We start from the raw sequence: 26,983 nt of genomic DNA on the forward strand, positions 1-26,983 counted from the left end.
CTGAAAAAAGAAAAGTATCAACTGGCGCTTTCAAAAATTGCCCAAATGTGCCAACATTTTGTGGGATAGCATTACTAAGAGACATGATGGGAAGGGTTTCCAGACAAAATACAGGATGTCCAGTTGCGTATTTTTTTTAGTGTAGGTATATCCCAAATGTTGTATGGGATGTACTTATACTAAAAAGTTATTCACCATTTATCTGGAAGTCAGACTTAATGGGTATCCTGTCGTTTGTGTTTGTTGAATCTGGCAGCCCTGGATGCTGGGTGGGGTGCAGAGGGACTTGGTCTGAGGAAAAGGGCATCTGTGGGAGTGACCAAAGGCCTCATGGAATGGAACCAAGGCCTGACTGAGGGCAAAACAATAAGAGACAGAGTTGAGAAGAAACCTGGGACAGGTTGTGAGAAGACTGAACCTCCAGTCCTTCGGATAAAATGACTGAGTCATTGCATCATCCTGAGAATTTTCCATTATTCTGGAACCCTCTTCTGTCCCCCGCTTCAGCCATTTGAGTATGTCTGCCATGGCTTCCCCCTTATTCACTTACCAACTGTGCTATTACACACCTGATGCTTTTTTTTCTGAAAATCAATCCACTGAAAACCCTAAATAAGTGCATTTCAAAAGGAAACTTGATTCCTCCACTATCAATGGATCACCAATCTCTTTTATCAAAAATTCAAGGTGACCGTAAACATACGGACAATGAAAATCTTTTATTAAGCTCTAACCTGCTCACGAGTCCTTAAAAGCTGAAATTAGCAAGTGTAGAGAGGTGCCAGTGACACAGTTGTCCCCAAATGAAACTTTCTGCTTGATTAATTCAGAAGGACCACAGAAGAGCTGGAAAGAGCACCTTTCTGTCCCTGTGATTCAGCATGTCTAATGCGATGTCCATGTGTTATTGCTTAATGTCATTCTCTCACTTTTAGCAAGTGCTGGTACTGTGTATGTCTTAGCAATGACCAGCAATTTATTTTCTTTTAGTCCTTTATAAATGAATTCCTTTTCTGTATGGAGAAGAAGAGGTTTGAAGGTTTACAGTAGGAGACTGAGCTTCTGCAGTGCATGCCAAGATGGCCTGGTACATGGCCTGGTACCATATCCTGTGTGCGCTACCCCGGGAATAATGTCCGGGGGCCAAGAACATCTTTGGGTCCAAGTGCTCTCATAAGCGAAGCCGTGGGGACAAACCTACCTGGACTCTCCAGTTTTGATCGATGGGTGGCCCCACACTGACGCTGTGACCCCTCTCCCCAAGGCCCTCCGGTCTGATGGAAAGGACAGCACAGGAGGGAATGGGCTGAACGAACCAATATTCTTTCTTGTCATTGGGACTACGAGTGGGTGAGCTGTGTCCCTGAGAGACCAGGCAGAACTAGCGACACAATTTTTCCGTGAAAACAATGTGCTAAAGGGTGGTTAGGTTTTATGGTCTGATTGGTTCAGGGTAGTAAACTTTCATTGAGCACCTAATATGTTCCAGACACGGTACTCGGTCTGCGAAATGTTTAAAATACTGTTTCGGGCTAAAAGGAGCTCAGTCTTGTGGGAGAGAAGGGCAAGCGGTGCAGGAGTGGGCAGCTCAGCATGACTAGTGCCAGGATGTGAAGCGGCAGAGAGTGCTGTGGGGTTGGGCAGAGGGGCCCAGCCTGGGCTGAGGACATTCTGGAGGAGCTGCCTGGGAAGCCCAGTCTTGAAGGGGAGCAGGTATTTGCTAGGTGTGAAGGAAGGAAGTCTACCCAGCAGACTGACAGGCCAAACAGAGAGCAGAGGGCTGACCAGCACTGCGTGTGTTTCTAAAGCATAATGTGGATAAAGGAGGTGGTGCCAGCTGAGCCTGGGGAAGTAGCCAGAGGTGGATTATGGGGGCTTCCACAGCATGACGTCATGCAGTGTGGCCTCTCATATGCAGTGGGGAGCCCTTGCAAGCTTTTGGTCAAGTTTACATTCAAGAAAGTTGCTCTGGCAGTTGTGTGAGTGATGGACCCTGCTAAGACAGGGTAAAAAGACCCATTAGAAAGGCGCTGCATCATTCTAGGTGGAAGACAAGGAGTCCTGGGCCAGAGGGATGGCTAAGCACTCTGTCATGCAATGCGGGCTCCATAAGTCCAGGGATCTCGATCCCAAATGCCCAGAGCAGTCCCTGAGCTGATGCTGAGTGTGCAGCCAGGCAGGTGCTAGGCTCTAAGCATTTGTTGAATGAGAACCCTTAGGGGGGAGGTCCAGTTTTGGGGGGAATGAAATGGGCATTTGATGTTCTGATCTGGATTCCTAACTCTAGAGCCAGCAGGAAATCCTATTTTTTTTTGTTATGCAAAACAAACTCCTGTCCTACACGTTGCCTTTTGCAATGTGACTGCTGGTTGTTTGTGACTGTCTCCTGTGTGACACTACAACCTGGATGTCCTCTTTAGGCTCCACTCTCAGGCCTTTTCTGCTGGACTCAGGCTGGCCAGCCCAAGAGCCTCTAGTTTGAGCCTCTGTAGCGACATAGAACATTGTTTCATCATCTTTTGCCCGGTATCATCTTATGCTTGGAACATGTCACCTCCTAGCTGCTTCTTTGAGCCTTTTCACTAAATTACACATCAGGTGGTCTTTTCAGATGCTCCCAGTTTCAGGTTGGCTGTTCACCTGTGAGTTGAGGACGCCCAGGTGAAGGTCTCCTGGCTACTAGGACAGCGCTGGGTGTCACCCTGTGTGTGTGGGGGGGTGCGAGCCTCGCCATCATGAACTGTGATTAATAGACATACTCTCCACCAGAGCATTAATTTTGGGCATAATCAAAGCCTGCTGAATTATTTCAGTGTCAGACCTTGACAGAAAAGTCAGCCTGGGATTAGCATTTTGATTTAAAGTTCAATGGGTGGAATTTATCTTTATTTCTGTCACATTCGAGTGATTGACTGTCTGTCTTGGAAAATAAAAACAAATGCTACTTCCCCAGTCAAGTGAGCAGGGGGTAATTTAGGGGCGCTCCCTCACGGATGGCTGGACATGTGGCACTGTGGGGCCGGCAGCCTGTCTTTCTCGGCTTCCACAAGGTGTCTGGGACTCAGGTTTCTGATTCAGTCAGAGGCCAGGTGACAGTGGGGGACGCTGTGTTAGCATGTGAGCAGATTGTGCCACCCCTGAAGGTCACACCTCAGCCGAGCCTTTGCCTGAGGCGACACGTGCCACCGTGCTGTGTGGCTGGAGGACTCTGGAGAAGCAGGGTCCACCCCAATGGTGCTGGGGTCATTTCACCCAAGACCCCTTCCCTTCCCTGAGGTGGCTGGCCCCTGGGGTTGCCATTTCCACCTGTGAAGATGTGCCTGCGATGGCGAATGCGTTAGTATGGGGTGAATGTGGCACTTACAGATGCTGACTGCGCAGCCAGGCGGGTACGGGTGGCTTTCCCGGTATCGACTTGAATCTCAGTCACAACCCCCCTCCCCACTTTACAGAAAGGATGCTGGAGGCCGAGAGGGGCCAGGTGACGTAGCCGAGGCTAGCAGAAATGGCATGAGCCAGACCCGTAGCCCAGAGCAGCGTGGCTCTGGCGCCTGCATGCAGCTCGTCCCAGCGCCTGTCACCAAACCTGGTGTGGATAGACTGGGCTGGGGACAGAGGACAAGATGCTGTGTTTCCCCTAAGGGGAAGGAGAGAAATGGGGACTGTGGTAGGAGAGGGGTGTTGGGGTTTCCTGGGTCCCTCAGGACCCCAGCCATTCTTTTCCCACATCGTCCCCTTCATCGGAACCCAGGGTCCCCGTGTCCCTGCCCTGTGGGCTCCAGGCGTGGGAGCTGTTTTTATGCAAACACAGAAATGGCCGGAGCTCTGCCAAGTCAGTAAGTGTTTTCAGAAATAAGATTTAAGTGAAAAGCTGGGCCATAGTCAGGAGCTGGTACTTCTGTGGACCCTTCACTTGAAGGCAGAGGCTAATGCAGAGGGTCTCCTGTAGGGACATCAGTCCCTTGGGCACCGGCCCTGCCCCAGGCTCCACCCCACTGGCCATGGGGGTGCAGTGAGCATTGCCTAAGGCGCCGTCCGACTCTGTCGGTTCTAAGGTTGATTTGACAGCAATAGTCAATGCCAGGCATGATTTAAACACCTATTAGATTTGGCTTTTCCAATTAAAAAGTAAATTTTAATAATAGATTAAGCTCCCTGTTTTTCATAAATCAGGGCAGCTTTCTGTTTTAAAAAGTGCATTTAAGAATGATTTCATTTGTCTCTTTTTAGTTTTGTATCTGAAAATGCAGTGATCCTTTATGCATTTCATTTATTAATACAAGTTGAAGCAGATATTTGTAAATTAAAAGGCAGACCAGCTCCAGCCTAGTAGAATTAGAATATATTTTTGGTGATTTTTTTAAAACTGTATTTTATTAGGCAAATAAAGTATAACAGACATTCTAATGCTTTTGTTTTGTTAAAGCCACATATTTATAATGTTATGAATATTTACATTCCACAAAAACACATTTTAAAAAGTTTACATGCATTATTATTTTAGTTATAAATATGAAACATGGGCTTTAAAAAATAACAGGAAAATGTTAATCAACCTACATTAGATCAAGATAAGAGACTTAGCATCTTTCATTAAGCAGCCACTTCACTATCTACCGTTTCTTTCCTGTTAATTCATTGACTGGGAAGGAAAGAAGAGCTCTCCTGCTTTTCTAATTCCCAAGTGATTAATCTGGAATAAATTTATCTAAAGAAAGGAGGCATTGTTTCTGCGTATATTGAGGAGGCAACTGTTACTAAAAGCTTGATTTATCATTTTCATATTCTGATGAGTTTAGGTTGGATGACTTTAGTTGACTTGCATGACATTTTAAAATTACTCATCAGGAGATATCTCTAAAGGTGCTCAACCTTTCTGCTGCTGGGAAGAGATGCCACTGAAGAAGGATGAAGTGCCTGGTTCCCATGGCATTTGTCCACCTGGCTGGACTGGCCCAGCCCCGCTGTGGAGAGTGCTGGCCACGAAGATGGCAGGCTCGCATTGGGACCTTATTTGTAAAACTCCTTTTCAAAAGACTGACATCATTTATTCTCTCCTGCAGCCCATCACTAAAAGGTGTATTCTCTATGCTATGATTATGCCGCTGAACTTTTTAGCATGTCTTTTTGGGGACAAAAAAAAAAAAGGAAATTAATATTTTTTAAAATGATCATTTTTTAAAGTAGATGTCTTAAAACCTGATTTACCTGAAGAATTCCTGAGTGCCATTCTCCTTGGCTTACATGGATGCAGATTTTGCTTACTTGAGCTGAAGGGTGGCTTCCAGAGGGCCCTGGGGAGCTCAGGCTGCTCTGCAGAAGGACCCTGCCTGTCCTGGGAGCTGGTGGGGCAGGGGGTGGCCACAGCCTCCTAGGCTGACCTCCCCAGAGCAGGGGGCATGTGGGGCTGGTGAGTTCAACCTGCAGGGCTGAGCTGTGACGGCGGGTGGGATGGGATGCTCACCTGGGGCTTCTTTAGGTCTTACTGACTCTTATCTCTTAATACGCGGTTTTGTCAGAGGAACAGAGTTGTAAAGGATGCTTTCCTCCCACCCTCAAAGATGGACGTTCAGCCTGTGTGGAATGCAGTCGGGAGACCCCCAGGCTTAGCTGCGTCTTCAGCCGAAGCTGAAGTGGAGGAACTCCGTAGAAACCCAGAGGGAGGGCGTGGCAAGGTGGGCGAGAGGTGCTTCTGACAGGACAAATCCCAGTGCATGCCTTCTGCCCCTCTTGTGTTGGCTTCAGAACCTCGATTTTGGGGGCTTTTTGTTGGTCCCACATAAAATTAGAACTAAAAAGTGGGGAGCGTGAATATCTTCGTTCATGCAGTTTCTCTTCTTACCCTAGATAAGAAAAGCGGTCATACTTCCCCTGCCAGAACTGGCACTGGACATTGCACAGCTGTATGACAAAGAGGAAATGGTGCCTGGTGGGCCCTAAGAATAGGTATCCGTGGTGGTGGTGGTGGGGGGGCAGAGCATGGAGGGGTGCAGAACAGGGCGAAGGCGAAAAGAGGAGGAGGGAGGGGCCACAGACAAACTTGACAGCTCCTTACTGCTGCCTTGGGGCTGCTCTGTACTTAAGTAAGGAATAGAAGTTAGAGATGTTTCACAAATATGTCAGAATCTTTTGGAAGACATCAGATCCTGTGTCTCCAGGAGCCAGGTTCAGCAATTTGACTGCGGAGGCCAACAAACCTTCCTGGCTGCCTGTGGCTGCCAGTGCCCCGCCCTTTGCAACCAAGACCCATGCCTTGTGCCTTCTTGTCATACAGAGTGAGCTGAGCCAGATCACTCGCTGTCTTGGCCTTTGGGAGCTTATAAGCTGCAGCCTGTGTTACTGTCCAGGCCTTGGGCAGTGTAGCCAAGGGTGGAAATTCCGGACCGAGGCAGCATTTTAGGGATACCTGAGTTCTTTGTCCAAATATATGACTCCCCACCCCCACCCCCCACTCCCACCAGGCAGCTTCTGCTTGTGGCAGGGCTAGGCGCCATGACTGAGAAAAGAGGTGATGGAAGGTGAGTGCAGGGCGTGTTGTTTGGATGGGATTTAGGTTCTGGATTACGTGGGAGGCTTTAGGACATCATTATTATTGGACCATGCTTCCGCCCTCCTCCCCCTGTTTCCCCCAACACCCTGGCCTGATGGCCAGGCCCCTCATTTCTTGGGAATGTGGTCGGGGTCTGCACCCTGCCTTCCGTAGGGGGCGTTGGCATCGCCACAAGGGACAGAGGCTGGGATCCAGGGAGATGTGGGGGAAATAGGGAAGCTCCTCATCGGAGGAGGTCACAGGGGCTTTAGCGAGTACTGTAATCCCTCATCTTCTTTTAACAGATGAGGAAACTGAGGCCCAGGAAACTTTGCTGATCTGGCCAGTCTCACAGTGTAGCAGAATCAGAGCAGACTGGCGGCCTGGCTTCCTGATTTCCTCTCCTAGTCTTTTCTGTCCCCTCATGGTTTCCCTGGTCTTATTTTGGCTCCTGGGGACATCTCCCAGATGTCTCTTCCACCGATTCTCCTGGCAGTCTGCATTAGGCTTTTATCCTCCTGGTCTTCAATCATTTCTTTCTAGTGTCTGCCGACTTTTATGCTCAAATTTAGAACTATATCCTCTTGTACTTTGCTCTGAAGTCACAGAGCATGATTGCTTAGCACCATCCTCTAAAAACTCTTTCACTTAATACACTTCTCTCTTCAATCACACATAGCCTTTCATGCTCTTTGAAGATTAATATCTGGAAAATTCAATGTTGTAGTTGCAGCTAAGACAGGTAACTCACTTCCAGTTTGATGATGAGATGAAAGCAGCCATCGCCACCTGGTGGCAGGGTACCTTAATTGCAAGAGAAGTACTCTAGGAGGCAGGTTTCTTGTCTGTATCTTTGAGGCTAGAAAATAAGAGCAGTCCAACCACAGGCAGAACCTGGAACATGTCCAGCTGTGTGATTTATTTTTCTACTATATATTCATCCATTAATTAATCAATTAATATTCAGGAGGAAGAAAACTAATATTTATGTGGTGTATACTATGTACCAGGAACTGTATTGAGTGTGCATATGTTACCTCATTTGATTCTCAATATACAACCCAGAAACATTATTCCTATTTCAAAGATGCAGAGAGGTTGATGGGTGGTCCAAAGTCCGGTAAGGAGGGAATTGCAGGGTTAGGATGTGAACCAGTTGTTCAGACCTAAGGCTGTGCTTGTCTCTTTTGCCTCGCTGGCCCCTGGTTCTGAGAAGTCTTACATGCTTATAGCACAGTCGACTCCAGGGGCCTCGTGTGGCTCCCCGGCCACATCCCTGCCCTTAGATCCTTGTCACTGGCCGGTGCCTGCTTCCATGTTAACAGAATGCTGCATTGGAACTTTGCCTGGACTTCTAGGGTCTTACTCCTTTGTTGTCAGCAGCTTGGCCGTTTTAGCCTCTACCATCAGGTGGGAGAAGGAAGGGAGTTTGACCAGAGTTAAGCCATTTAGGGGAGATGGCAGTGGGCTGGGACGCTGTCCTGCTGAACCGTGCCTCTGATATGAGGCTGGAGGGTGCCCAATGCCAGGCCCCAGGCTCGTGGGGTTCTCATGCCAGTCTCCCCTGGGCAGGTGTGGGCTGCGCAGCAGGCAGCCCCTGAGGGACAGGCCTGGCATGGGGTCTGGCACGGGGCAGGAGAGTGGTGGGTCCGGGGGCTGCACCTCACCGTTACCTGGGGGGTGATTTCCACATTCCCATGCCCAGGTGCTCTGTATAGAATGAGCCCAGCTCCACACATGACCTATTTTTGTGGGCAGTGGAGACCCTCGAGGTGATTCTACTGGACGTGCCTGGGGGCACCCTGTGTGGAATAAATGAGTGAAAGTTGGGATGTGCTGCTGCTGTGCTGAGGATTATCTGGGCAGAGGCTATTGGGCTGAGCGCTTCCTGGGGACCCTGGGGCATCCTGCTTGGAGGGCGGGGGCGCCTGGGGGAGGGGCAGGCAGTCCTTAGGGAGCCTCATGTATCCCTCTGCCTCCACTGTTGTCCAGCTCTCAGTCTGTCCGAATCAGTTATTTATGTGTGTGTGTCTGTCTCTCTCCCCAGGCTGAGTGCGCTGCCAGGGCAGAGACCAGCTTTACTCCCCTGTTGCCCCATGGGACCTGGCACAGGAATCTTTCTGGGCTAAACTGCTCTGTTAGTGTCTGCAGCGGATTTAAAACAGGAGGCCCACATCCAGATGCCGGCTGGGGCCCCACAGGCTTCTCCCTGAGCCAAGCTGCCTGGGGGTGGGGCCCTTGCCCCATCTGGCCGTGGGAACATTTCCTCATCTTCTGGATTTTCACAGGGAAACCCTAATTTTTGAAGTTTGGCAAAAATGCATTTTTTTTCTTTTTATATTGCTCTGCTGGCCAAATAAAATCAATCTGATGCTCAGATGCATTAAAAACCTCTAAATTAAAGCACCACAAATGGCCTCTGTATGCCTTAATCCTTTAAAAAATAGTTTCTCGGTGCCCATACCTAATTAAATAGGCCTTGGCAATTGAACTTCTGTCTTTCCAATGAGTGAGTGGGTTGTAAGAGAACCCACTTCATAAGAAGGAGAAGTTTAATGCAGTTATTTGAGTCAGAATCATAACAGTCCCAATAAAATGTATTTTATGAAGTTGGTGAGAAAGTTGTAATCTGGATGCCATTTTACAGTGTACAGAATTGGTACACACCATAAACACGCATTCCCTGACAGCCCTCTCAGCCTCTCCTCCAGCGACCAGGCCTCGGCCCTCTCTGTTTAGAGGTAATCTTAGAAGCTTCCAGTACAAGGGTGGGAGTTAGTGGCCCCCACTCACCTTCAGGGTTGGCTCTTTGTCATTTTGGAAACCTCCGGCCAGAATCCCAGGTACCTGTGTATTAAAAAAGGTGTTTTTACCATAAATATATGGAGTTTTGAATAAGGCGAGAGATCTTGTTGGTTTGTACAGGTTAGTGTGATGCCCTGATATATCCCACATATCCCAGAGTAATTTGGGCAGTGAATAAAGAAGTATTTACAAAGTCCCCTTGGGGGACTAGGGTAAAAAGGAGGAATTCCCATTTCGGGAATTCCTGATATTCTTGCAAGCAGTGGGGGCAACCAAGTCAATGGGCTGAGCCCCTGATCTTGGGGTTCACCCTATGAAACTTATTCCTGCAAAGGATAGGTCAAGCCTACTTATAATTATGCCTAAGAGTCACCCCCAGAGAACCTCTGTTGTTGTTCTGATGCGGCCCCTCTCTCTAAGCCAACTTGGCAGGTGAACTCACCTTCCTCCCCGCTACGTGGGATTTCACAAGGGATGTAAATCTCCCTGGCAACGTGGGACAGAACTCCAGGGATGAGCGGGGAACAGGCATCAAGTGATTGAGAAAGCTTTCATAACCAAAAAGGGGGAAGAGAGAAATGAGACAAAATAAAGTCTCAGTGGCTGAGAGATTTCAAATGGTTGAGAGGTTATCCTGGAGGTTATTTTTATACATTATACAGATTTCCCTTTTTTAGTTTGTGGTGTATTGGAGTGGCTGGAAGGGAGTACCTGAAAGTGTCAAGCTGTGTTCCATGATTGTATAATGATACAGCTCTTATAACGTGACTGTGAAAACCTTGTGTCTAATACTCTTTTTATCCAGGATATGGACAAATGAGTAAAAAAATAAGGATAAAAAAGAAATAATAGAGGGAATAAGGGGTAAAATAAATTGGGTAGATTGAAATTACCCAATGAGAGGGAAGGGTAAGGGGTGTAGGATGTATGGGATTTTTCTTTTTATTTCTTTTTCTGGAGTGATGCAAATGTTCTAGAAATGGTCATGGTGATGAATACGCAACTATGTGATGATATTGTGAGCCACTGATTGTACAGCATGGATGAGCTGTATGTGTGTGAAGATTTCTTAATAAAAATATTTTAAAGAAGAAGGGTGTTTTTATTTATTTATTTATTTATTTTATTAGAGAAGTCGTAGGTTCACAGAAAAATTCTTGCAAAAAATACTGAACTCCCAAATGCTCCCCTAAATGCATGCACAGTTGTCCCTATTATTAACTGCTTGTGCTAGAGTGATAGTTTTGTTGCAGTTGATGGGTTCCATCCCAGTACTCGTCTACCCCAGTGCCCATCTATCCCAATGCCCGTCCATCCCAGTGCCCACTCCATCTAGTGCCCACTCCATCCAGTGCCCACTCCATCCCAGTGTCCATCCATCCCAGTGCCCATTCCATCCCAGTGCCCTTCCATCCCAGTGCCCACTCCATCCAGTGCCCACTCCATCCAGTGCCCACTCCATCCCGGTGTCCAATCCATCCAGTGCCCATTCCATCCCAATGCCCGTCCATCCCAGTACCCACTCCATCCAGTGCCCACTCCATTCAGTGCCCACTCCATTCAGTGCCCATTCCATCCCAGTGCCCATTCCATCCCAGTGCCCGTCCATCCCAATGCCCATCCATCCCAGTGCCCACTCCATTCAGTGCCCACTCCATCCAGTGTCCATTCCATCCTAGTGCCTGTCCATCCCAATGCCCATCCATCCCAATGCCTGTCCATCCCAGTGCCCATTCCATCCCAGTGCCCGTCCATCTCAGTGCCCATCCATCAAAATGCCCACTCCATCCCAGTGCACATCCATCCCAGTGCCGTTCCATCCCAATGCCCGTCCATCCCAGTGCTCACTCCATCCAGTGCCCCTCCACCCCAGTGCCCCTCCACCCCAGTGCCCACTCCATCCAGTGCCCGTCCATCCCAGTGCCCATTCCATCACAGTGCCTGTCATCCCAGTGCCCACTCCATCCAGTGCCCGTCCATCCAAGTGCCCACTTCATCCAGTGCCGTCCATCTCAGTGTCCGTCCATCCCAGTGCCTGTCCATACCAGTGCCCACACCACCTCAGTGCCTACTGCATCCTGGGACCCACTTCATCCCTGTGCCCATCCATCTTAGTGCCCGCTCTGTCCCAGTACCCGTTCCTTCCCATTACCTGCCCCATCCCAGTGTCTGTGCATTCCAATACCTGCAGCCAGAAGAACCTTCCCGAGGCTCTGATTAGAAAGATTTTATTCTTCTAATTAAAAACCAAAATGAAATCAAATTAAAAATCCCTAGAATTTTTCTTTGATTGGGGGAAAACAGTCCTGTCTCCTTAGCTTGGCATTCCATGGACCTCCTTAATTACCTGCAACTGCTTTGTCCAACATTTTCTCCCAGGCTTTCAAATCAGATAACTTGCAGTTCCTCAAACACATCTTTCCTGACTCCACACTGTTGGCTGTGGAATTCTCCCTGCTTGGAGAACCTTTCCTGCTGTCTCTATCTCTAAATATCCCATGCTTTCTTGAAGGCCCAATTGCAGTGACTCCTTCTCCATGAAGCATATCCTGATACCCTCCTTTGTGCTATTACTTCTGTAAATGTTATATTTATGTACATTATAAGCACAACAATACAATGTTGTCAATTATTGCTTTCTATGATCTTACATCTTTAAAAGAAAGTTCAGGGGAGAATTGAGGGAAAATATATTTATAGTCTTTCCTATTAACCCACAGATTTACCATTCCCAGTGCTTTAATTTTTTCAAGTGTTTTCAGGTTCCTTTTGGTGTCATTTCCTTTCAGCCTGAATGACTTCCTTTAGTATTTTTTATAAAGGTTTTCTAGCAACAAATTCTCTCAGTCTTTGTTTATCTGAGAATGTCTCCATTTGCCTTCATTTTTGTTGGATAGTTTTGCTGGATATAGAATTCTTGGCTGAGTTTTTTTTTTTTTTTTTTCCTTCTGGGCCTTTGAATGTTATTCCACTAGCTTTGGGCTTCTCCCACTGTTGCAGTAAGAAGTCAGACCTAAGTCACATGATGAGTCTCTGGATGTGATGAATCATTTTTATCTGCTACATTTAAAATTTTCTCTGTCTTTTGAAAGTTTAACTTTGATGTTCTGTCTCAATCTATTTGTATTTACCCTACTTGGAATTTACTGAGATTCTTGGATGTATGTAGATGAATGTTTCTCATCAGATTAGGCAAGTTGAAAACTATTGTTTTTCAAACAGTTTTCTGCCCCTTTTTCTTTCTCTTCTCCTGCTGGGACTCTCATTACACATATATTGTTATGCTTGCTACTATCCCACAGGTTTCTGAGGTTCTACTGCTTTTTATTTTTAGATTCTTTCTCTCCTGTCTTCAGATATGATCATTTCCATTAATCTGTCTTCAAGCTCCCTGCTCTTTTTCTTTTTCCACTCCATCCCAGTGCCTATTCCATCCATTCTTTCTTTTTCCTCCTTGAATCTTCTTTAGTGAGTTCTTCAAGGTACAATAACCCTTCAACTCCAGAAATTCTATTTGGTTCTTTTTATATCTATATAAATTCTAATTTCTTGGTGAAAATATTTATTGTTTCATTGTTGCCATACTTTCGCTAATTCTTTAAGCATGTTTTTCTTTAGTTCTTTCAACATATTTAGAGTAATTGCTTTGAAGTCTTTGTCTGCTAAATCCAACATCTGTGGACTCAGTTTCTAATGACAAATTTTTTCCTTGAGTATGGTCACAATTTCCTATTTCTTTGCATGTATCATAATTTTTGTTGGAAATTGGACATTTTAGAAAATAGATTGTAGTAACTCTGGTTTCTTATTTTTACCCCCTGAAGGCTGTTGTTTTTGTTGCTGTTTTGTTTGTTTAATTACTTGTCTGGGCTAAATCTATGAAATCTGTCTTCCCTGCAGTGTGTACACTCAGTGTTTATTTTTAAATTTCTTGTTTTCATATTTAAGGCTTGCTTCCTAGGGTAATCCCTGTGTCTGTGTAGCTTAGTGGTGTGACACTGATTGGATGATTAGACAGAGGTAGTAGCCAAACACACTGAGCCTGTCCTTTCTTTGCCTAAGGATCTGTGTGTGGGGTCTATGCATGCATTTAATCAATTCAGGCTGTTTTGAAGTCTGCTCCAGCTTTGAATCTCCACCAGACCCTTTCACTTCTCATGGGAGCAAGTGAAGCCTTAGGGTTAGCCAGAAGTGTGGGGGTATCTTGGGTCCTCTTTGGCCTTTGCTGTCTATGCAGGCAGCCTCAGTCAGGAACATGCTTTTCTCGGCCATGACCACAGCCTCATCTGCTGCCAGCTGAGATTGTCACTGAGAATGCTCCTGCAGGTGAGTATTGCCATTTGCTCCAAATCAAAAGAGTCCCCTATGACCCCACAGCCCTGCCTGACTTCATGTTGTCTCTTGCCCTGGCAGAACCTCCATGCCAACAAAGTGGGAGGGGGTCCAGGCAGCAGCCCCAGGCCAAAAGGCCACAGATTCCCACTGTTTTACCCAAAGTTCAGTCTGTGAAGCGTAACAGTTCTCATATTGCTGTGTGCCAATTTCCAAGGTGTGGAAATGGTTGCTTTAGGCACTATTGATCAACTTTATAGTTGTTTTTAAAAGAACAGAATTTGCTGGCTTCCTCCCTCTTCTATAGCCATGAGTCTACATTTGCATATTTTCTGTTGTGATCACCTTTTGCTTGGCTGTGAAGTCATAGGAGAGCTTGGCTTTTCTCCCTTATGTACCCAAGAGCTCTATCTGAAATTACTTTGGATCTATCCTTGAATCCTCAACACATGGCACTATGCCTGGCACATGGCAGGCACCCAACAAATGCTTGTTGAATTTATGATCAGAAAGATACATAAAAGATAGTGTGATCCATTTGAGCACAGGATATGGAGTCACACAGACTTGGCTTTGGTTCTCAAAACCAAGTGTTTTACTTTATTGATGCTTAGTTCCTTATTCACAAACAGTTGAAGATAAAACTCACTTCTTGAGGCAGTTGTGTGAATTAAATATGGAAATCATCTAGAAGAATACCTGTCATGGAATAGTACTTTGTAACTATTAATTTAATTCCCTCTCATAAAGTGGAGGATTGATGAAGATAGCATAGTTTGGGTAATCTAGCTCATCCACCCATCCATCCACCCATCCACCCACCCACCCATCCATCCATTCATCCATCCATCCATCCATCCATCCATCCATCCACCCATCCATCCACCCACCCATCCATCCATCCATCCATCCACCCACCCATCCATCCACCCACCCATCCATCCATCCATCCATCCATCCATCCACCCATCCATCCACCCACCCATCCATCCATCCATCCATCCACCATTCCACCCATCCATCCATCCATCCATCCATCCATCCATCCATCCATCCATCCATCCATCCATCCATCCTTCCATCACCTTTCTACATATACAGAAGACAAATATGACAAGATATGTGCTCTGGAGAAACACTGTCTATGGAGAAGAGAGGTGTATAAACAGATAATTCATAATCTGTGGGAAAGAACTGCAATGGGCAGGAGTGAGGAGCCGTGGGTGCAGAGGCCAGAGGAGTGACATTTGGGGTGGGGAACTGGTGCCCATGGCCCCTGTGGTGGCTTCAGGGCTGTCTGATCAGGGCTGGGAACCAACTGTGTAGAGACGAGACCAGCCTGCCATTCTGCACTCTGCAGAATCCCAGTCCAACCTTGTCGGAGGAGATAGCCTAGCAGATCTCAGGCAACAGTTGTCATATATTTGTGCACACTACCTCTCTAGGAGGTATAATTTTATTTTCTCTGGCAAGACACAGATCATTTTTTTCCCCACTGCTTTGCCCCACAGCATTCACTTGTCTTAGTTTTTTCAGTGAAGCCCAGAAATGCCTAGCAAACTCTCACTGTTTTTTCCAGAGAATGTGCCCTGATCTTTGTAGAAGACTGGAACGACCATCCCCTTGTCCCTGCCTCCTGTGTCACACACACACACACACTTGGGAGGTGGAGGCTTTTGTTCCTAGGTCAAAGAGAAGTGTTCTCCTGGTCTCTTATTCCTGCACCTGCAGTGGGTCTTCTGAGGTGGGCCAGATGAGGTGGCCCACCTGGGCCCTGGGTTTCCTTCTCTGTTCAGGGTGGTGTGGCATCCCTCAGGCATTTCCTCTGCCCAGAGTCCCAGGGCACTGGAGGGCAGGGAACAGCGGATATGTTTGCTCTGAGTCTGCTCATCAGGCACCATGTCTCCTGCCATGTGTGCAGCCAGCAGTGATTCTTCTTTGCAAATTCAGACCCATTTTAGAAGCTGCATGCTCAGTGCTGTGGCCGACCAGAAGCCCATAACGAAGTGGTCCGTTGCTTGGGCATTACAGCCTGCATGACGCTGCGTCCCCGGTGCCTCCCCAGTCCTCTATGATCCCCTCCGCACACATTGACGGGAGTGTCGCCCGGGTGCCCCTCTCTCAGCTCTGGGAACTTTATAGCCCATATTTACTATTCATTATTGCTTCCAAAGGACATCTTGTGTGATGCCGGCTCAGTGGTAAAATGGCTTTCTCCCCCTCTTCTCCAAGGAGTTACTTCAAAACCTGGTGGTGGCTGAGGGCCAGGGAACGGGCTCTTTATAAAAGACTTTGCGGAGAGGATGGGAAGGAATGGAGAGGCTTGCGCCTTGGCAGGAGAAGCTTTCAGAAGGGAAGGCTAAGGGACAGGCCGGCGGGGCCAGGCTGTTTTTGAAGTTGAAAGTGAAACTGCCCAGGGTATTGACCCAGCAGAGTCACCTGGGTGAGGAATGGGCCAGGGGGCTCATGTGATGGGAGTCAGGGCGAAAACAAAAGAATCCATTTATTATCCTGGCAGGAAATTTGTTCTTTTGGATTCTGTGGCTGCAGACATAATGATTTCATTTCCTTTGGTGGCAGGAGATTAATAGCCTTACCCCTGGGCCCCTGAGGATGGACGCTTCCTCTATTTCCCTAAATGTTTTCAACGCCAATCTGTGTTCCTCCCTGAGGGGTCAGAGGGCAAGTGAGGTTCAGGCTAATGAACGGAACGTGGCCTTCCCCCAGGACAGCTCCAGGATAGCTGGCTGCGACCCACGTTACTGCGCACACATCGTGGAAAAACACGTCCCAGGCAGGGAGGCCTTCCGGGGGAGCTTCTGAGAGCTTCCCTCAGAAGCTGGACGAGGCCCCGTTCCACCTCCTGCTTTGCAGTAGCCTTGCCCTGGAGCTGTGTGCTGGAAGGGAGAGTCAGCTGGGACTGGAAGCTGCCACCAGCAGATGTGCTGTGTGGCTTGGAGCAAGGTTCTCAATCCCTCTGGGCCTCAGTCTCTGAGTCTGTAAAATGCAGAGATTATGCCTAATCAACAGGCCGTGGAAAGGATGAAACCAGATCCTGCATCAATGCGCTTTCAGATCAGAAGTCCTCTGCAGGATATTTAAAATTGGAGGCCATTCCGCATTCCTGGAGGCTGTGGGGTGGCAGATCCTGCTGCCCAGGTGGCCTCATTTCAGGGAAGGGATTCCAGGAAGAAGTCGAGGAAGAAGGCAGGAGGGGGAAAGCAGAGGCCCCCTCCAGGTGCTCACTCCCAGGGGTGTGGAAGGGATCCCAGGGACCCCTTCCATGTGGCTGCAGCATCTCCCGCACATCCTGGGCTGGGACTCAGGACCTGTGTCCAGATAAGGAATAGTGTCGTGTTGAAAAAAAAAAAAAATCAGGTCTGAACACTGTCCCCGCAGTGGTGTGAAGACATCGTGGGCCTGGTGCCCTGTGGGGCCTGTCTCACTGGGCGGCCCTGTAGTTTTTTCCCACTGGGCCTTGCATCTGATAGGGGTTTAATGGCTATTTGTTCATTAAATACCTTCATCTAGAGAGATGCAGACGATGATTTGTTGAGAGGAATTTCTGTATACTCCAGTGCCTCAGTTTGCCATCTGTATTTCAACTCCATCCCAGTCATTGATTTATAATGGAGAATAAACAGGTTTCTTGTGCTCTGCGTAAAGAGATGTCAGATTGAACAAAATGAAATGAAACTGAATTAAGATGATAGGGCTGTTGAATGCAGGAACGTGTGCCCAGGACAAGGGGTTGTCTATTCTGATGAGGTTCTCAGAGGAGGTTGGTTCTGGGAAGTCTTCCTGGAGGTGGTGGCATTTCTTGAGAAAGCGTTGCTAAAAATAAGTTAAATGTGGATAGCAGAGAAATTTTAATCAACATCTTTTAATATGTTTATAGTGTTGTTATTGTTCTAAATGGAGAAAATAGAAACCGTGGCCCTTTGAACAAAGGATTGCTGATTAGGATAATAAGATGGAAATTTTAATCAAGATGGTAACTTTGAGTCAAAGGAGGCTTTCTCCTAGGCTGCTATAGCTTTCATCTTTATTAAACACCCCATTTATCATCACCACTCCATTCATTGCAGCATCAGATTAATATTGATGGTTTAAAATAGAAATAACTTTTTTCTTGCCATTATGAAACTGCTAGGATAATGGTACTAGAGACTTGGAAGAAACTATCACAGGTTGTCAGGCTTCCCTCCCCTGCTGCAACTCTGGGCCCAAACCTCAAGACACCAGCTTCTCCCGCTGGGAAGCTCCGCCTCTGTGACAGGCAGTAAACACCCACTCATCTTGCCTGTTCTTCATTGAGAAAGCAAAAGATCGCTGGTGGCGTGAGGCTTTTCTTCAGTGGTGCAAATGCCCTAAGAGGTCATGGGCCTCAATTTTTCAATCCAATACTGGGGATTTCTGTTGCTACCATCGGTAAGGTGCTGTGGAGATGCCAGAAGAGGCAAGGCTCGGCCCCGCCCTGCAGAGACCACACCTGAGCACAAGGCCGGATGGTCAGTGCAGACAGGAGAGCTCCAGAGGCTGAGAGCAGTGGTTCTCGCAGTGGGCTGCCCGGGCCAGCAACATCTGCTCACACACTCATGTGCGAGGTTCACTGCCCTTAGCCAGACTTCAGCATCAGAATCACCTGAAGGGGCTTGTTAAACTGCAGGCGCCTCCCCCTCACCGCCTTGAGTTTCTGATTGAGTGACTTTGGGGTGGGGCTTCAAAAACTGCATTTCCAGCTGGTGCCCTGATGGTGTGGACACTGCAGGTCTGGAGACCGTGCTCTGAGAAGGATCGATTTAGATGAGGAAGGAATGCTAAGAGTAAGACCAGGAGGACTCCGTGGAGGAAAGGTCCTTTTGGGCTTACAGGAGGAATAAAACTCCATCAGGTTGAGAGGAGGAGGAGGTATCCCCATCTGTGTGGAGGGACCAGCGTTGGAAATGGAGTATTTGGAGCAGAGCTGGCCCTGGGAGGGCTTTGGCTTAAGAGCTGTTGTAGTTGAGATGGAGGTGGGCCTGGGAACTGAAGGTAGCTATTGAAGGAGAGGAGTGAGAGGCATAGGGAGGGCTGTTGGGTGGCCATGAAAATGGAGGAGATCCCTGAGGGCAGGACATGGAGAGCATGGATCCAAAGTCCACCAGCCCAGCAGGTGAGCCCAGGCCCTCGGAAGTTGCCTTCTGAGCTGCACCCCAGCCGGGACCTGTCAGAAGACCTGTGGCCCAGCGTCCATCATCCCCAGCCTTGTACCCTGGGTGGGTTCACTGCTTTTACTCTGCTGTGTGTGTGGTGGGGAGAGAGGAAACTTCTTGGGCTCTGCTCATGGAATCCCCTATTATGGGGGGAAAGGACCACCTCCATCACCTCTAGGTCTGTTTGGGGAAACACCCAAGGGCAGGATGGACTTGGCCTCTTGGGTGCCTCTCCAAGGAGCCCCTTGGCTGATGGGCTGGGCTTCTGGGGACCCAGCCCGGGCTGAGGAGGGGAAGGGGCTGCACACCTCAGCACAGCCTGGGGCTGACTCCTCTGGGAGCCTCTTCATTCCTCCATCTCCCCCAGTCCTCTAAGGGCTTCTTAAATGTGCTATATCAGTTTCTTAAAAGGCTCCTTTCTTTTCCTTGATCGTTAAATTGCCAAAAACAATAGCTGTCATTTAACACAGTGGCATTAAACCTTCTTCTCCAGCAGTTACTGCCATTGTCATCTCTGTTCCACATCAAAGCAGCAAGGATCTGCCGGGAGAGAGTTAGAGGAGAACCTGGCCTGGTACTTCCTCAGGCTGCAGGATGAGATGAGCTGAGCTGCTGGCAGGTCCCCCATGGCCTGTCCCTGGGCTGAGATCTTCTCCAAGAGAGGGGGGCATCCTCCACAGTGGCCCCAAGGAAGACTGGCTCGGCCTGGGGCCTGAGAGAAATCAGGCTGAGTGGGCTACAGGGATCAGGACCCTTCAGTCTTCCTCGGGGGCCTCTGGGCTTGCCCTCACTCATGGCTCCCAGCCAGGGATAGGAAATGGGGGTGTGTTGTCAGGAAAAAGCCTGTATCAGAGGTACAGTGGCAAGAAGGGGCCATGGGTGGGGCTGGGGATGGATTTAGGAATCCTGGAGCAGCCAGCACATGCTGGCCTCACAGGGCTCTGGGGATGGATCCTGGAGGGAGGGGGGCAGAGGACGTGGCTGGGGTTCCTGGCTCCCAGTCTAACAAACGGTCATAGTGCACCCCACCTCCACCCCCTGGGGAGCTCTTGTGGCTACTGAGGGTGTGGAGGGAATGCAGACAGTCTCACCATTGAGTGGGGGCAGCTGGAGCAGGTCCTTCACCGGTTGGGACAGAGCCAGGCGGGCATTTGTCAGCCCCCCAGGGGCCGGCACTGCAGATGCAGCTGGGAAGGAAACTGCGTCACAATGGAAGGATGGGCTTTGGCCACTGTCCTGGAGCAGGAGCTGCCTTCCTCCCATCTTCCCTGTTGGGCCGTTGCCCTGTTTCCTCCTGGACTGAGGATCTGAGTTTGTGGTAGGAAAGGGACTGCTCTGTGTCCCTCCAGCAACTGACTGGGTCCAGCAAAGTGAGAAAGGGGAGCTGGGATCCCTAGGAATGAGCAGGTGTTGTCCAGAGGGCGGAGTCCAGCGCTGGGAGGCCAAGCTGAAGGCACGTGGTGTCTCCTTAATGTGATGTCGGCTTTCCAGTGACAGGTTTCCAAAGGCGATTCATTTACCGACTTCTGGAGAGGTTCATTTCACAGGCCTTGGGGGTCTCCTGCACTGGTATTTTCCTCTGTGGCTTCCCTGGTACTTTTCATTTCATTTCCTCGTCTCCATTCTCCTCTTATCACTTACCGCTCTGCCTCTTCTCCCCACGCTTCCTTTACTTCCCTTGGCTTTTCATTCCTTCCCTGAGCCTGCTGCTTTCTTTTATCTTTTTCCCCTTTCCCTTTTCTCTTTCTGCACACGCCCCTTAATTCCTTTGACCCCTCCCCAGCCTTCCGTGGTCCTGTGCCTTCAGGTCCTTCTGTAGCCCTCCTCTTCCTGACCCATTCCATTTGTCCCTCCCTCTTGCCCTCACGCATTTATGGACAGCACTTTGCACTCCATGTATATCCGTTTGCATGGTGAGGTGCGGGTGGCCTGTCTTAGCTCCCACAGCCAGATCCTCAGGGCAGCGGGGGGCACAGCCATGCTCACTTCACTGCCTGGCAATGGATTGTTTTGTTTACTGGTAAACGCTGAGGTTTGCTCACATGTAAAATCTTTTGAAAGGAAATTAATATTCTCACCTTTGTTATGTATTTAAGAACTGTGCCTGCTGAAAATTGTAAAATGGTGCAAAATCTTGACAATATGGAAAAAGGAAAATACTGTACTCGTTTTACCCTATGGCAGCGACGCCCAGAGACATGCTTTTGCCCTTTCCAGGCTCTGGAGCCTGCCGTGCGTCCACGGACCATGGCGGAACCTGGATTCTTACTGTCTCTCCTTACTCAGTGTCTGTTTTGAAACTGTGCCCAAGGGTAGGTTTTCAGTAGAACCCCAGGGCTGCAAGGGTCTGTCCAAGTTCAGCTTGTGTACTCCACCCTCCTCTTAGCCAGCCTGCTGGGCTCTTAACCCACCTCGGGGTTGAATTCCTGCCTATCTTAGGTGGTCACAGCAGGAGAGGGTGCTGCCATCTGGCGCCATCCAGCCTGCCCCTGCCTCTCACCACTGCCCAACTCCATGGTCCCCTTCTTCCTGCTGCCCCAGCCCTCTGGCAGGCTGCCTCGACCCTAAACCTGCAGCCACAGCTCACCCTCCACTCCCTCCTGGCAAGCAGCATTTTCACAGATGGCTCTGTTAAATCTGGATGGGTTCCGAAGATGTTATTTGATTTCTGCAGCCCTCTTGTGCCAAGACCATATGGGGCTGTGAGAGAGAAGGGCAGAGGGTCAGGCACTTGCTCCCTCCCCCACCCTATGTGCTTCAGGGTATTTTAGAAAATCCTTTATGGTGAAGAAATAAGATTTTGAAGAGTTGGATTTTCGTTGTCATCCAACTATGGCAGCACGCATCAGCCTTAACCAGAGCCGAGCTGAAGTTCTGAAAGGCCCCGTGAAGCAATGCTGGAGAAGGCGAAGCTGCTCTCCTCTGAGACGGGGTGCAGCTGTTTGAGTGTAGTATATGTGAAGTGTGTGTGATGTAGCAAAGCACACTGCATATGGATTTGTATTGTACAAAGAATGACCGACCCTGTCTATTGAGCACAGAACTGAGATCCTGGGTTGAGGGACAGGCAGGGAAGGAAAGTCATGAAGCAGTGAGGTGCGGGCTGGCGAGCCTGCTGGGCTGGGGTCAGGATTTGAAAGCCCAAGGCCTACCCAGGTGCCAACTTTTGTAAGAACAAGGGTGAGTCACCTCCTCATCCATAAAGTAGGGAGGGCAGCTTAGGTCACTGTCAACTCGGACTGTCTCTAACATACATCTGCGGATGAGGAAAATAGTGGAGCTGAGGAGAGAGAGAGAAAGTCCAAGGAGAAGGAACTGAGAGAGAAGCAAAATGGAAGAAGAAAACAGAAGTGAGAGAAGAACTGGGAAGAAAAGGGAAGAGAAAGAGAAATGCAAAAGCTGGCATGGGAGAATGGTGCTGCCAGAGGATGAAGGAGGAGGGGACACGTTTGCGAGGGGCAGACACTGCTTTGAAGGACCGGAGGAAGCCATGTGGCTTGCTGGTCCTAGCCCTCCCTGGGTCAGGCCTGTGAAAGCCGGGCAGGTCACGGGGACACCTGAAGACTTCCCCAGTCCATGTGTATGGATGGGCAGCCTCTCAACTGGATGTGGAAATGGAAAGAAGCAGCAGACCTGTTTAGGAGCTAAAGCAACAGGTTTTAGTGATGGGTTGGCTGTCCTGGGGGGGTTGCCTCAGGTCCTTGAGGGGATTTCAAACTCATTGAAAAGGTTAAAGGTGGCCGTTGGATTGATTCCATAGTCAGATTCATGGGAACTTGCCTGTTGAAACTGTAGATAGTTTGTTGGGACAGTACGTTGTAGGAGGTAAGGGAGAGGGAGTTGGTGGTGCCACCTGTTAGTACAGGAAAAGTTGGAAGACTATCACGATTGGGGGACTTGAATACGTTGAGTTTGAGATGCTAATGGGACTTTCAAGTGAACCTTAGATATGCGGATCTGGGGCTCGGAGGAGAGATTTGTGGTCAGTATGAAAACTTGGTAGCCATAGCCTGGAGGCGGTGATTCTCCTCTCAGATGCACCGTGACCCAGCAATAGTCTTGGTCCCTTCCCATAAGAGTGGAGAATGGGAAAGGTTGGCAGAGGAAGAGAAGGCTTTGTGCTCCCTTGCCAAGATCTGAAGCAGGGATAGAAAATAAGAGACATTGGTTCCATACAAGAGTGGGATTGTGTTTTCTTGCAGTACATCCTTCTCAACCTCACTGCCCCAGGCCTGAGAGTCCATCCCACATGGAGCCCTCCCCTTACTTAGCCACAGGATCCTTACAGCCGTGTGGAAGGGAGTCACCCACTGGGATCCAAGGTGTGCCCTGCCCTTGAGGGTAGCCTGGATCTCCCATTCAGAAAACTGGGTTTGCCATGCTGAGAGCCCCAGGATGATGCTGGGCGGGGCTGGCTTAGGGGTCCTAGCATAAGATGGCTCTGGGATCACGGGGAGGATTTGCGTGATAGGAGTGCACAGTGCCTGGAGCCCAGTAGGTGCTGAATGGGTGCGCATAGGATGGGCAAGTGTGCAGGTGAGTGAGTGACTGAAGCCTCGTGATGCCTTACGGGACTGAGCTAAGCTGAGCCGGGGCCGGGAGGAGAAGGTCCCCTGAAAGGTGACCTGTGTCCTGATCCTGCCCCCTAACGTGTCCCCCGGGATTAAGTCAGACTCTCGTCCAGCTTGGCCTTGTGCTTCCCAATTGCCACGGACTTGCTTTTACTGCTCTGCCCTTTGGTGAGATGCCATCAGCTGCACCGAGGGCCTTTATCAGAACAACCCTGTGAAACCCTGGGCCGTGTTTATCGTGAGGGTGTCGTTGGCAGCGTTCGTCGCATTACTCGGTGTCTCCTCTGTGAGCACCCAGGGGAGGCATTCGCTTCAGGCTTTCATATCAGGAACAGCCAGGCTTTCTGTGCAATCATTTTGTTTATGTCCTCTGGACCCCGTGACCCGTGTAACTGATCAAGTTTTCTCCAGCCATTGGTTGCAAGAAAATCGAGCTCCAGACCCATGGCCTGGCCATAGAAGATGCGTCGTTAGCCTCACCATTGGCCCCAGTTTATGTCTTTACTCTTGGTTTGTTTTGTTCTTTCTCGCCTATTTTTCTTTAGAGATATTTTTATTGCTCGTTTTTTCCTACTGTAAACCAAATACAGATTCTCTACAAAATATCATGATATAGCAAAATAGGAACGAGAAAACTAAAAGGCAATTACTTTCTGCTGCCGCACCTTGTGACAACCTGTTAATTTTGGTGTTTGGCTTACCTGTGTCTTCTCCTATACATGCATGAGTGTAAAACACACATTCTTCATGCACACACTTATACATGCACAACATTCACATAGAAATTTGACTGCATTGTATATACTCTTATGTAGCTTTTTTATATTTAGTAGTATATAATACATTTTTTACTCATTTACTTATATAACCTACAGTATTTTACACAATCCTTTTAAGCCACCTTACATCTTCTAAAATAGAATGAGTTATAAATTAATTAAAATATGAGGCTGGAGGCTTCTAGGGAGGCTTTGGAATCTGGAGCAAGACGAGGCATGCAGCAAATTCTGGAGAAGAGTCTTTAGGCTTCTCCAGAAGCCAGAGGCTCTGAACTGGGCTGATTGCTGTACTGGGTGGGTTGCCTCAGGTCCTAGCAGGAATTTCAAGCACTTTGGAAAAGATTTAAAGGATGCCCATTGGATTCCATAATCAGACTCAAGAAAACTCACTTGCTGAACCTGTGGCCAGTAGGGCACAAGGAGGTGTTAGAAATGGGAGAGTAGGTGACCCTCTGAATTACCCACTTCTCATCTGAGTCGAGATCTCAGAAATCACCTTAAAGGAACAAGATTGCTCCTGGTTACAGGTTGGGTGGAAACCTGATTGGATATACTCACTATAATGGGGTGGTGTTTTAGAAATTCTTCCTGATCTATTTCCCCATATGCACAGGCTGGTTTCTTTCCTTGTGTCCCTTCCTCCAGGGAGGAAGCCACTGATGAAGGGGAGGGATGTGCCCACTTCCCCCAGGGCAGGGAAGACAGAGGCTCTGAACTAAAGAAGTTTCTGCCCCATTGGATTAATTCATGTTTATTGAGGGCCTGTGTTTTATGCCAGGTATCTTTTGAGTGTTTTATGCATATTCATCATTTAATCCACGAAAGAAACTTCTGAGATGCTACTATTAAGAGCAGATCCATTTTACAGAAGAGAAAATGGAGGAGTGGCGAAGTAACTCATTCAAGGTCATTAGGTAACTTCTAATGGGTGGAGCCAGAATCCAAAGGGAGGCTTTCTGGACAGGACCCTTATCCTTGAGGCTCCAGGTCCCAGAGATGAATACAAATAAGGAAGCCCTCTGGCTCCTGGAGGAAGTCAGAAAGCCAGAGGGAAAGGCAAGGTGGAGGGCTGAGTGCCAGTGCTCAAGGGGAGGGCAGTGGGAGTGCTGTATGGAGAGAACCAACAAACGGGGCTGGGGTGGGGCTGCATCAGGGGTTGGGCTGGCAGTGTGCAGGCAACTGGGGCTCCATAGTGAATGAGCCCCAGCCCTTAGCAGACTTCTACCCTAGGCCCGAGGATAGGCGCCAACAGCCATATTTCAAGGGGCCCAAGCCCCTCCATCAGGAGATCTTTGTTTTCTATTATAAGTTTCCTTTATCTCAGGGCTGGGAGAAGGAGGGCTAATGAGCCTGAGGCTATCTGAAAAGTGATTCTTTTAAATTGGAAGAAATGCATTTTCTTTAGTCTTACAGTTTAATTAATTTTGTGTGCTCTCAATAGAACTGGGGAATTGTGAGCAAGAGGAGATAAAATTTCAGACCTGTTTTGTCTGGTATGGTAATGTGATGGTTAGATCCTGGTGTCAACTTGGCAGAATGATGATGCCCAGTTGCCTGGTCAGGCAAGCACTGGCCTGACCGTTCCTACAAGAACATTTCATGGCTGGTTGATAAGTCGGGAGGCTGGTGTATTAAATCATCAGTCCGTTCATTGCATCTGTGGCTGATCACATCTGTGCTAGACGAAGACGCGTCTCCCACAATGAGATAATCCAATCAATTGTAGACTTTTAAAGGAGGAGAGAGACTTTTTCAGAGCTTTTTCAGCCAGTGAGCCTCTCCTGTGGAGTTCGTCCAGACCTTTCACCAGAGTCGCCAGCTTCACAGCCTGCTCTATGGAATTTGGACCCTTCCATTCCCACTGTTGTGTGAGACACCTTTATAAATCTCATATTTACAGATCTTTCCTGTTGTTTCTGTTTCTCTAGGGAACCCTGACTAACCCAGGTAGCTATTAGCTGCTGTGACTGATGAGCCATTGAAATGTGTCTAGTCCTAAATTAGATGCATTATAAGTATAATATACACAGTAGATTATGAAGGCTTAGTATGAAAAAAGTGTAAACTATCTCAATAATTTTTATGTTGATTATATGTTTAAATGATGACATTTGGGACATGTTGGGAGAAGTCAAATTATTAAAATTTAATTTAACTTGGTCTTCCTTCCACTACTCAAAATTTAAAAGTTATATATGCAACTCACATTATATTTCTACTGGGTAGCACTACTTTAGTTTTTTATTTTCTTCTATTTTTTTTTTTGGCTTTTTATTGTAGTTACATATATACAACTCAGAATTTCCCATTTTAACCACTTTCAAGTGTACAGTTTAGTTATCTTAATTATATTCATATATTGTGTTACTGTCACCCATATCCATTTCCCCAACTTCGTCTCAGACAGAAACTACATCCATTAAGCAACAACAATTCCCTCTACCCCCACCTCCCACCCCTGGTAACTCATAATCTGTTACCTGTCTCAATGAAATTTGGCAGCACCGTTTTAGATATTAGAAGGAAGATTGTGATTTTTGAACATCACTAAAGTTGACTTTCTAGTCCATAAAACGCATCTAAAGAAGACACGTACCTCTCTGAGGTGGGGTTGGGTCAGGTTCTTCTGGTGATGGGAACTGAGAACCTCTCAGATGACCAGGGACACAGTGTGCCCCACAGTGTCCCCACTTCTCCAGGTGGGGAGGCTGAGCAGGCCAGCCCTGGGGACAGGGCGTGTGGAGGGGTCCACCAGGACAGGCGCTTGCCCGA

General features: G+C 48.2%; 1 protein-coding gene and 1 long non-coding RNA gene across 3 annotated transcripts in view; one reads left to right on the forward strand and one right to left on the reverse strand.

Annotated features, from left to right (window-relative positions):
• Positions 1-9,116: 9,116 nt before the first annotated feature.
• On the reverse strand, positions 9,117-20,066 carry LOC143657611 (uncharacterized). The gene is made up of 3 exons (XR_013162918.1): positions 19,953-20,066; positions 17,188-17,322; positions 9,117-9,376 (listed from the first exon to the last, which is right to left on the reverse strand). It is a non-coding gene; the product is annotated as an uncharacterized LOC143657611 (long non-coding RNA).
• The window catches only part of EPHB1 (EPH receptor B1), a 395,735-nt gene continuing 388,690 nt past the window's right edge, over positions 19,939-26,983 (forward strand). Inside the window, exon 1 of one of the 2 annotated variants that reach the window (XM_077130187.1) lies at positions 19,939-20,179. The gene's annotated coding sequence lies outside the window, so the exon portion shown is untranslated. The remainder of the gene's footprint in view (positions 20,180-26,983) is intronic. The other variant, XM_077130185.1, reaches the window with a different exon arrangement.

This window comes from Tamandua tetradactyla, chromosome 15 (genome assembly GCF_023851605.1).
Source record: "Tamandua tetradactyla isolate mTamTet1 chromosome 15, mTamTet1.pri, whole genome shotgun sequence".
In the NCBI taxonomy this organism is placed as follows: Eukaryota; Metazoa; Chordata; class Mammalia; order Pilosa; family Myrmecophagidae; genus Tamandua; species Tamandua tetradactyla.